Source organism: Coptis chinensis, chromosome 5 (genome assembly GCF_015680905.1).
Source record: "Coptis chinensis isolate HL-2020 chromosome 5, ASM1568090v1, whole genome shotgun sequence".
In the NCBI taxonomy this organism is placed as follows: domain Eukaryota; kingdom Viridiplantae; phylum Streptophyta; class Magnoliopsida; order Ranunculales; family Ranunculaceae; genus Coptis; species Coptis chinensis.
The window spans coordinates 19,744,354-19,757,029 of NC_141460.1; positions in this window are offsets into that span (position 1 = coordinate 19,744,354).

The following is a 12,676-nucleotide window of genomic DNA, read 5'->3' on the forward strand; positions in this document are numbered from 1 at the left end:
AGAGAATTTTTGGTGAACCCAGTGGTCGTTGCATTTTTCAGGTACATTACATAAATCTTAACTTTTGTTTTCTCCAGTTTTGTTGTTTGTTTATGATATAATGATGTTTGAATCTTTGTGTTAAGGAGAAGTAGTTGGGTTTCTCAGTTCATGAGCTTTTACTTCCTCCCTTTCTTTATGACCTTATTTAATCTTATATTCTGCTGCAAGAACCATATTCCAAGTGATGTTGTACACTTGTACATATTTCATGATCCCAAGTATTCCACTTTATCATGTTAGGCCGTTCCAATTTGATTAGACTTAGAGACTGTAGATGATTGTCTAGAGCATCGATGATAAGAGTGTATATAAGTACCTAGAGTTCTGTTATTAGGTACTTATGGTTTTGGCTTTAATAACACATAAAAGATAGCAGCTATAACATTTTGTCAATGTAACGAAGTTCAAGCAAATAAGAGAGGGAAACTTACGGTTGGCGTGATTGGATTGACCATGCTACCTCCATGCAGATTCGGATTTGAGTGTTCAAATGAGGTAATGGGGAAGGAAAGATGTTCTCCAAACCTTAGGAATAAATATCTTGGTAAGAGATGATATCCTTGACACAATAGACTTTTCTCGAACTCCCCGCAGACGACGACCCCATCGACAAGATGGCATCTTTTTCTATCTCTCAAGTAGTATTCCCGAACTTGAAACTAAGTCGCTGCAATAAACTTTTTATGGATGATTTAGCTCTAGATGTGGAGGGGGGGACTCACTTAATCTAGCGTAGTAGGACTAAGTCTTTGGGGCAAATTTACTCTTGTGGCGGTTGGGCTTCTTTGTGTTGGGGGCATGTCTATTTTCATAAACTCTAGAGACGAGACACCCAAAATTCTTGGGGGTATATCTAGGTGGAGGGTTTGTTGTCTCGTTGTTGACCCAATCTTCTTTCTTCAGGTTATTCTAGTTATATCTTGAACCTACCAAAGAAAAATAAATGCAAAGAGAATTAATAATATATAGAAATAACACTACTGACTTTTCAAAAAAAAATTAGCAAACCAAATCATTAGGCGAAGTCACACTTTGTCCCTACACACTTGGTGGAAGTGGTAGCCCCAAGTGTTATTAAAATGCTATAGCTGCTATCTTTATGTCTAGGCACATGCATGTAAATATTTTGTAATTTCTAACCATACAAGATGTGGTCACCAATTATATTTAGAGGTCACCAATTATATTTAGAGTACTCTATATGTTTAACAACTTCTAAAAGGGGTAGAGGTATGCAACTTGGTTGAGGTATGCAATTTGGTTTATCATAGATTCTACTTAGGAGATCATGCCTACAAAAACCAGCCGTATCTATGCTTTTCTAATGGGACCAATTCAACGACAATGAGTTTGTTTATATGTCAACCTTCCACTAGCACTAAGAACTCTTCCCTAAGTCCTTGATGACAAAAATCGATCATTAATCCTTGTTATTGGCCCAAGAACTCCATTTCAACAACCTTGGATTAAACTTCCGATACTGTTCTAAACTTAGTGCGTAAACACAAGTTCCATTAGAAATTCAGTTAGGAAGAATTTGGTCTAAAAGTACTAGAATGTGCCGAAAAGTGTAGATATCACTGAAAATTTAGGATCTTTCTTGTCGGAATATAGAGACTTTTGGAAATTTTGTATCTGAAATTCTGAACTTGAACCTTAAAATAGGATGGCATTCATGGTATCAATGTATCATACAAGATATTGTAAGTCTTTATTAAATGTCTAGACTCAAAAAGAGAATGGCTACATTTGAGCTTTTTTTTGTCTCTCCTTGATAATACAAGTAGACCCACTTTGATTGAACTATTGAACACCACTAGGCAAGACTACAAAAGATTTTCCCTCAATTGATGTAATTCTACCGCAATCTTTTGATTTAATAGCCCTAGCAATCTTAGCATTCTAATCGCGAACGGCTTAAACTTTCATAGTGCTCATATTTCATACCTATTATTTTCCTTTAGTGCCTGATGTTATAAGAGAAGATACTTTTACCATTTTATGATTAGTGTTTTTGTACATTCTGTTACTCACCTTTCATATCGCTTTATATTTTTAGTCTTGACTAATGAGTAATGACCTTGATCACATGCAGCTTTTACAGTACTTGCTTAAAGGTCCGGATCTGGGGGGAACAAACCCGGCGGTAAAGCATTATAGGTGAGAAGCTCTTTCTTTGGTTATCAAATTCATGAATGTACAATCAAGGTGGTTTTTGGGTGGTTTCTCCTATGCTTGACGAGGGACATAGTCAAGTTCATTTTGTAGAGAGTCCAGTTATTTTGTTGTAATACTTGATGTACATAAATGGCGGTTCATACGTAAGCTTGATCTTTGTATATATATACATTTTCACTATCGTGTAAAAATTAGGTTATATGTACATATGGTTGTTCGATCTCACATATCAGTAAAGAATCAGTTGTTCGATCTTTGACATCTGTTAATAGTTTCTTGTAACTTATATTGGTTGTCCTTTCTTAATACTGTTAATATTGTTAACAAGTTACAAGACATATAGCCATGGCGTTTTGAAAGAACAAAAACTTTTCTTTTGGAAGTCTATCTTTTCCTTCTACTTGCGTCCACCTATTATGTGGCTAGAAATTGTATTGTGGGTTGAATATTTTATAGGGTGTTATGTACATATGGTTGTTGGAAGGATGTCGTTATTGATTTCCAGGTTATGACAGGTTTAAGTATACGAAATGTTGACTAAACAAAGGAAACTCTGCCCAAAATTCGATAGAATTTGGATAGTGTAACACCTCATTCTTTTTCTTCATATATACTTGGAGTTATCATAGCAAGCTTATAAGTATATTAGTTTTATGACTGGGATGATCTCTTTTTTCTAGTGGTTTTCTTTGTACATTGTTTATTTAAATATGGTTTACTAATACTTGTTTTATTTTTTCTTTGTAGCGATGGGTCCTTGATCAAAGAATGTGAAGAATGTAGCGAAAACTACATTCAAGGGTGTTAAGAAATTGTTTGGTGGCGGTTCCTCTAGCGGTGACGCTAGCTTGGAAGAAAAAGACAAAGGGCGAGACGGCTTAACGACATCATCGGTAGTAGGGGACCATTTGGAAAAAAGGTTCCCGAGGTTGATTAGATCTAGTGAAGATAGTGTAGATAATGCAGATAGTGATACTAATGTAGGTTTAGATGTAAATATGGACAAAGGGAAGAGTATAGTAGAAGAGGAGAGGAGGAGGAGGGTGAGGAGGAGGATGATGCGGGATGATGATGTTGAAGAATATATGGTAGAAGGCGTACCACCGCTGGAAAAAAGCACCCCGGTATTGGATTTCGTAAGAAGAAAATCCAATGATGATTTGGAGTTTCAAAGAGGTGTGTATGGGGAGGCCCGTGATGAGTCGAGTTGTTGTATGACTACGCGGTGCATGTCGCCATGATGTTTGGGGAGAGTAGGTAATATTTTGTTTTTCTTGTGTACTTTGATTTTTTTACAAAATCTTTTGTTTTATTCATCATATATATCTAATGGGTGCTCGGTTGTTTCGTGAGGATCACGGGCGTTGAAGTGTGTTTCACACTTAGCAAAGTTATCCCAATGGGATTTCAAAATGAATGTGAAAGGTCTCCGAGATTTGCCGGTGCGGTTGAGAAAGATCGGGTTGTTTGATCTCGTGGAAGGTTATCACGAGCATATGGATCCACCATTGATCTCTCTCAGCGTTAGAGATGGCATCCGGAGACCAACACCTTCCATATGCCGGTTAAGGGGAGATAATCGCGTGACTTTGGACGATGTTGTCCAAATCGTGGAGTCCACATTAGAGGAAGAAGAGGTGCAAGGGGACGTTGAGTGAACTTACAACAATCGATAAATCTCCTACATCTTGTGCAGGGCTCCCTATTGATTTGATTAGGGCGGAGATGGAATCTAGCGTGTTCACTTCAAAAGTAAGGCTAGAATTCATCCGAAGCATTTTGCTTAACAAGGTTCATGATAGCCCTATATGTGACTTTGGGAAGGTGGTGGAGAAGGCCTTGAGTTTCCAAGATGTTCAACGGACCGTTAGAGCTTTTATCCCGTTTTTTTTGGATGTGCCGCTTTTTATCGACAAGTCCGGGATTGGAGTGCCTATATGTTATCCGAGGTCCGTTGTTGAAATTCAAATGAGATAGAAGAGTATGCATGGGGTGCGCAATTTTGGCGTTTTTTATATATAGGTCAGGGGCCACATGCGCGAAGGTGAAAGGGGGTTACGGCTATATGACTCTTCTACGTAAAACTTGATTATTTTAGAGTTTATTTTTTTTAATGTTAATTTTATTACTCTATCAATATGTTAACTATTTGTGTATATCTAGGCATGGATCTATGAGTATTTTCCCGGTATTCATGGCGGTCCCAAACTTCAACTATATCTCGTCTCGACCCGCGTGCTCATAGACACATCCATCCCGCTCCACACTATTACGATACAACGATGCATTGCAGTTTTATCGGCGATAATTGATGATTTGAATGAGTTCAATGTAAGTATTAAATTCAATGACAATTTGGTATTTAAGTTTGTTTATATTTTTTAGTAATTAATCATTAGAGTTGTTAATGACACATTTGATTTTGTTTGGGTTGTTTGACATCCCTACAAAAATATCGAGATACAAACCCGATCGATGACATTACATTTTTGAGGGATTGCTATGTTTTTCAACATTGTCGAAGTTTTACTGCCGCAAAAAGGTAGTCGTCGGTTGGGTCCGCCGCAGCTTTGTACCTAAAGATCCTCCAATACCAAATTGGAGAACAAGAACCGTATGGTGACGCTGGTATGAGGAAATTTGGACCAATATTGGGCCATTTTATCGAGTCGTGGGCGTAATCACGTGATCCAACTCTACAACCGAGGACTTATTTCGCCTTATCCATGGGAGTGTCATCAAAACTACATGACTTGGTATGCGAGGAATTCTCATGTAGTTTTGGTGAACCCCGAGCTTCTTCCTATTCATCCCTCCCCGAGACACCGCTTTAACCGTTCACCGATTGTAAGTATTGTGATTTTTAATTGAAGTTTCTCTAAGCGTGATTTTTGCATTCGATTGGTAACTTATCTTGATTTTCCTTTTTTAAACGTAATCCACGCCATCGATGAAACCAGTTGTTTGCTAGAGAGAGGTCCGCAATTGGCTGGGAATGATATGCCAGAGGAAGCAAGGTCCTCCTTCGAATAGGCGTACAACTTGACTAGGTGCAACTACATTGGTGGGCGCTATAGTTGATTTGTTTCAGTTTAGGGTTTGTAACTTTGTAATTTGTTTGATGGATGGATTATTTGAAACTTTGTTAACTTTGTTTCAGTTTTAGTTTGATGGATGTAATTTGTTTCAGTTTAGGGTTTGTAATTTTGTTAACTTCGAATGAATGGATGGATATGATGTTTGAATGGATGAATGATGTTTAATGTTTGAATGGAATTTAATGAATATGAATGGATGAATTTGATGAATGAGAGTGTTTGATATTTGATGTTTGAATGGAAAAGTGGAATTTGATGAATATGAATGGATGAATTTGATGAATGAGAGTGTTTGATATTTGATGTTTGAATGGAAAAGTGGAATTTGATGAATATGAAAGTGTTGTAAAAACAAAATGAATTTTGAATTTTTTTTTTCCAAACGACCCAGCCGCATCGTTTGGCATAAAGGCCAAACGACCTCATCAGATCGTTTTCCCTTTATACCAAACGACTTCGGCAGATCGTTCTCTTTTAATCCCAAACGACCCATCCACATCGTTTGGCCTTTATACCAAACGACATGGCCACATCGTTTGGTCTAAAGGCCAAACGACTACGCCAGATCGGTTGACTTTTATACCAAACGACATGGTCACATCGTTTGGTCTAAAGGCCAAACGACTTGTTCATGTCGTTTTTCTTTAATCCCAAACGATGTGGCTGGGTCGTTTGGGATTAAAGCCAAACGACTTGACCGTGTAGTTTCGGTCATTATTGACAACATACGAACATTATTTCAAATCACTCGATTGCCATCCGAATCAACTAGTCGATCACTCGATTGCTATCCGAATCAACTTAGTCAATCATTCGATTTCCAAATCACTCGATTGCCGTCCGAATCAACTTAGTCGATCGCTCTATTTCCAAATCACTCGATTGCCGTCCGAATCAACTTAGTCGATCACTCGATTTCCAAATCAAATCAAATAAAAGCCCTAACATTATTTCCAAATAACATAAAAATAAAATCAAATTACACTTGTTCCAAATTACATCAAAATATCAAATTACATCAATATATCACTTAGTTGATCGCTCGATTTCCAAATCACTCGATTGCCGTCCGAATCAACTTAGTCGATTACTCGATTTCCAAATCAAATCAAATAAAAGCCCTAACATTGATAACATAAAAATCAAATCAAATTACACTTGTTCCAAATTATATCAAAATACAAATTACATCAAAATATCATATCGACAACATACAAACAACTTAGTCGATAACATGTAATGTTGGGTCTTCAACGAGCTCTTTTTCCCATATTAAATTGGGAATGTTCAATACCATAAATTGCAATTGCCTTGCTGTCAAGGCCAAATTCCAACTTTCAGCAATATCATATCGAGCTCTAAGCCATTGGCGCATTACTGGAGGAACCGGACAATCTTCAGCAAGTTCAACATTGACAAAATGATTTCTACCAACATGTGCACTACCCAACACTTGGGTCACTCTCTCAGATTTGCTTGGGTTCTCGCCGCATGAGAAGGAAGCAATCGACGAGCTCCTAAATGCATAAGGACAACATTAAATCTTGAAGCAAATAAGTATCCAAAGAAAAGGCATGCTCATCCACTTATTTAAGGGTGCGTGAACCTTCTTCATGTAGGATTTCCTTCATCAAATAAAACCTCACTTTGATTGTACAAAGTACAATAAAGGGGAGGTTGTCGAAGCTCTTCATACAACTCCCTTCTCATCCTGTGGCCATTCTTCTTGACTTCTTCCTAATGCAATGCAGAAAGCTCTATAACCGCTAGCTTGCCATCGCCAACGTGGTCATGGACTCTAACAATGTATTTATGCATTTCTTCGTGAATATCCAACCCGTAATCCTTAGGACCCTCGTCTTTCCAAAGTGTAAGCCATCTCTCACATTTCGTGGGTGATTTGTTTTGGAGAAGCTTATTTATTTCTTGGTGTGGTTGTTTTGGTGTTTTAGAGAAGGTTTATTTCTTGGTGTGGTTGTTTTTGGTGTTTTTGGAGAAGGCTTTTTTGTTGGTGTGGTGTGGATGCTTGTGTGCGTTAGGGAAAACTCTGTCAGCGGCACTCATCAGGGCCAAGTCCCTATCAGACACGATCACAGATGGGCTTATGTCACCAAGCAAGCCACTAAAATGATGTAGGGCCCACTCATAGTTGACTCTTGTTTCAGACTGAAGCAGCACCTGACACACGGTGAAAGATTTCCACATTGAAGTCACCCTAACAAACTGTACGAAAGGCCACCGATACCTGTTAGTTTTGTAGGTAGCGTCTAACATGAAAACTGTTGGAAAAGTCCGAGCCAACTTAACACCTTCTGGATGGGCCCATAACAATCCCGTTATCTCCTCGGTATTCTCATCCTGTCTCAACTCCTCAAAATAATGTTATTTTGCTAACAACTCACGCAATCTCTGCAATTGTGTGAGACCGTTCATATCCAATTTCCTCACCTTCAGCCTTGCAGTGTAGACTTGGGATATACTAGAGATGTTATCATGATATCTATTCTTGATGGAATCCAATATTTGTTTAGGTTTTATTCCACACTTACTCATCTCTGACAAATACTCGAACTTTGGAACGGTTAGTCGAGTAGCAAATGCATGTCCTTCAAGGGTCTTCGCCAATGGATGGTTGTGAACACCATTAAGAACGACAATTTTCCAACTATCGACAGTGCCGCGTTGGAAAACACCTTTTAACTTAAATGGACATCCCGATTTCTTGGTTCCCGACCTTCTCTTATTAGTCCTCTCTTCGCCTTCCTTCTTCTTGTGTGACCGATACACACCCGAAAGCATTCATAAAGCCAAATTCAATCTTGCTACTCGGTTTCCTTTGGCACACTCCGACTTTTCAATGACCACAACAACATTAACTTGTCTTCCTCTAGCGGTTGCCCAACCGATTGCCTCGCTACGTGTATGAAAAATCTAAACACATAAAAAACAACAACTATTATTAATACACTAATAAAATTATATTTAGAAAATTAAAAAAAAAAATGATATCAATGCCTACTCAATCATACCTCTTTCGTAGTAAAATTTTTTGTTGTATCACTTAAAATCGGTTGACAATCCACATCATTCGAGTTTGCAGAGGATTGGTTCCCGGATAGCGGCAAAGAATTCTACATATAGAAGAATAAAACAAGAGTCTCAAACAATTTGCATTTAGTTTCAAAGTCACAAAAAAAAAACTTTTAATTAAATTTAGTCCAAATGACCCAGCCATGTAGTTTCATAGAGGGTCCAAACGACCTGGCCATGTAGTTCTATAGTGTCCCCAAACGACCCGGAGAAGTCGTTCTATAGTTTTACCAAACGACCCAGCCATGTAGTCCTATAGTGTAACCAAACGACCCGGTCATGTTGTTCTATAGTGTTCTCAAACTACACCGCCATGTTGTTCTATAGTGTTCTCAAACTACACCGCCATGTAGTTCTATAGTGTTCCCAAACGACCCAGCCATGTCGTTTGGGCTCGGGTTTTGCATTCATTCGTTTTGCATCCATTCATTCATTCATTCAATCAATCAAGTGTTTTGTATTTATTTTAATCAAGTGTTACCTCATTATTTAGGTTTGCACTTTGTCGTCGACGATTTCTCGGCATTTCATTTGCTCGACTTGTCGCATCTTCAAATTCTTTACCTTGACCTTCAACATTTTGTTCCACTTCTTCACTTTCAACATATCTTCTATTTTCTCCTTCTATAATTTGTTGTTGTACCTCAAACATTACCTCAAATACTTCTTCTTCATCTTCATGTTCTATTTAGAGAAACTTAAGTATTATAATATGTAGAGAAACTTGAGTATGTAGAGAAACTTGAGTATTCTATGTAAACCCTAAACTCTAAACTGAGTGAATGAGTATTCTATATATATTTGAAATTTTGATATATTTCAAATAATTGAGTGAAATATATTTGTAAACCCTAAACTCTAAACCCCCCAAACTAGTTTATTATTTACAATTGAATAAAAAAAATGGAAAATAACAAGTTTAGATATAAAACAAAATATTATTTTAGATTTGGATAATTGAGTGAAATATGTTTGAAATTAAATTTTTTTTTATGTCGGTACGGAATTTGTAAACCCTAAACCCAAACCCCAAACCCCCAAACTAGTTTATGATTCAAAATTTGAAAAAGAAAATAAAAAATAATAAGTTTATAAATAAAACAAATTATTATTTTGAATAATTAAGTAAAATATGTTAGTACGAAATTTGTAAACAACTCTAAACCCTAAACCCTAAACCCCAAACCCCAACCTAGTTTATGATTCACAATTTTAAAAATAAAATAAAAGATAACAAGTTTAGATATAAAACAAATTATTATTTCAAATAATTAAGTGAAATATGTTGGTACGAAATTTCTAAACCCCGAACGAACTCCAAACCCCAAACTAGTTTATGATTCACAATTGAAAAAATAATAATAATAACAAGTTTAGATATAAAACAAATTATTATTTTAGATTTTAGCATGTTTGATTACATGTTTTAACTTGGTTATAAAGATACTATGTCATAACAGATAAAGAGTGCAGAGTGCATGTAGTTTTATTAATGTAATTGTGTTGTTTCTAACCCAATTTTTTAAATCGGATTTCAAATTTTCTAATTCAATTTAAATCGTTTGAGTGCATTTGGATGCATTTGAGTGCGTTTGGAATCATTTGAGTGCATGTCCACGTCGTTTGAGTGTACACTCAAACTACGTGACCAAGTCGTTTGAGTGTATACTCAAACTATATGTCCAAGTCGTTTGAGTGTATACTCAAACTACATGGACAAGTCGTTTAGTATTACTCACACTAACACTCAAACTACGCGGCCATATCGTTTGAGTGTACACTTAAACTACATGGACAAGTCGTTTGAGTGTATACTCAAACTACATGGACAAGTCGTTTGAGTGTTACTCACACTAACACTCAAACTACATGGCCATATCGTTTGAGTGTATACTCAAACGACTTGGTCATGTAGTTTGAGTATACACTCAAACGACATGGTCAGCAGAAGTTTGAGTGTTAGTGTGAGTAACACTCAAACGACTTGTCCATATTGTTTGAGTATACACTCAAACGACTTGGCCATGTAGTTTGAGTGTAACTCAAACTCAAACTAACACTCAAACAACATGGTCATGTCGTTTGAGTGTACACTTAAACGATGTGATCGCGTAGTTTGAGTGTGCACTCAAACGACGTGGTCATATCGTTTGTGTGTATACTCAAACGACATGACCATGTCATTTGAGTGTAAATAGAAATGACCCGGAGGGTTCGTTTTGGTGATACCGGTTGAATTGGTTGCTGGGCTTGGGCTTTGATGGCAAACTTGTAATATGACAAATTTGTAAAATTTCTTTTTTTTGAGGGGTTGCCTAATCCAATTTGATGAGTGCCCGATGGAATCACCTAGTAAAAATGGTGTAAATAATGCCAAGTTACAAGTGAGATCGATACGGTTACACTAGTTCTTTTGGGCTCAACTTGTAACCTTTTGAAATGCTCTGGATGGATTGCATAGTGGTTACAGATACGTGATACGTAACTGTTCCTAATCCTGGGGAATATATTAAAAAATAGAAAATATTAAATGAACATTTCGGATAGAGAAAGGGTATTCAATTAATTAAGTATATCTAGATCAACCGAACCCCATTAGATTTAATTCAACTAGGAACGTATCAAAAAATAAATTATATTGATACTAAACAAAATAATAATAATAAATTTTAAATTAAGTTGAGTATATTATAAATATAAAATAATAAGGGTAAATGGATAAAAAAAAAGTGCCATCAAGTGTATCCTTTGAACCGATTTAAATGGGACAATGTGTGTGAGAGTTATTGAGGAGCTCGCAAAAACGTCTTACACTCTTACTGCATTGCAAAACGGGCCTATTCTCGTCTTGTGATCCTGGACCTTTCTACTCTCTTTAGAGAACATACAATGGGTTTAATCTCCCTGGTACTTAAATGGTTGCACAAAAACCCCCTGTAAGCGAACAAATGCATAAAACCTCCCTATTATTTAAAACATAATATCAAAGCCAAAATAGACCAAAATACCCCTGCAAAAATCGGGCTGACGTCATCAATCTTTACTTATAATTTCGGCTGAAGGACAAACCGGGCTGATGTCATCCTATGTAAATTTGTATTTACATATGACAATATAAAATTACACAGTCGTCTTAGCCTATTTAAATTTAAATTTTCATATGAAAATTTTTTCATAGGAAAATTTAAATTTATATATTGCATTCCGTGTCGTCGGAAAATTTTCAATCCCAAAAGTTACTATGTAAATTTAAGTTTTCATAGTTCCAATGACTATATAAATATAATTTTACATATATATGACTATGTAAAAATACATTTATATATATTCTTTGAGGTGTCGGGAAATTTTCAATCCCAAAAGTTACAATGTAAATTTAAGTTTTTATAGCTCCAATGACTATGCAAATATAGTTTTACATATATATATGACTATGTAAAAATACATTTATATATAGTCGGAAAATTTTCAATCTCAAAAGGGTAAAAAAGGAAATAAGATAAAATAGGAAATAAAAACAGACCAGATTTTATCTCTTTTTTGGAAAACAGGGAGGTTATTTAACGAGACCTAAATAATATGGAAGTTATGTGATATGGGTCGATGGGAGGGAGTTTATATTCAACCGAGTTAGATACAAGGGGCTGAGCCTCATTTCTTGCTTTAGAGAAACTTTGAGCTCCACCTCATAGCGTCTCAGGAGCTTTGGGAAATACTCCTACGATTTACACAGTCTCAGCTAATGGTAAGCGTTAGGTGGAGGGCATTCTAAAGGTAGTCATATGTGCTTTGTGGAAGAAGAGGATTAGAAGGGGCATTTTACCATGAGGAAATGGATTTTGCAACAAATCGTTCTCGATGTAGTGGAAACCATTTCCACAGCACAATTTATCATACGGAGTGAGGTTCAATTTATTTGTTGGTTTATTTCCATCACCCGTGGATCTTGACTGTACATATATAAGTGTTGAATCACTCGAATGGGCACACGGTCTTAGTACTCAGTACATTACACCATTTGGGCCAAACAGAACGGATTAGGGCTAGTTTCTGTTATACCCGTCTCTAAATTGTGAAGAAAACTATTAGACTATTAGCCTAATTTTGAGACGGGTCTAACAGAAACAGCCCGGTCCGTTTTTGTTTGGCCCAAATGGTGTAGTGGTATATTTCGGCGAAACCATGCTTCAGCCACACGTACAGTGCATGTGAATTTTTACTCTAATCACTGAGATGCACCAGCTAGCTAGATTGGTACAAAGAAGATC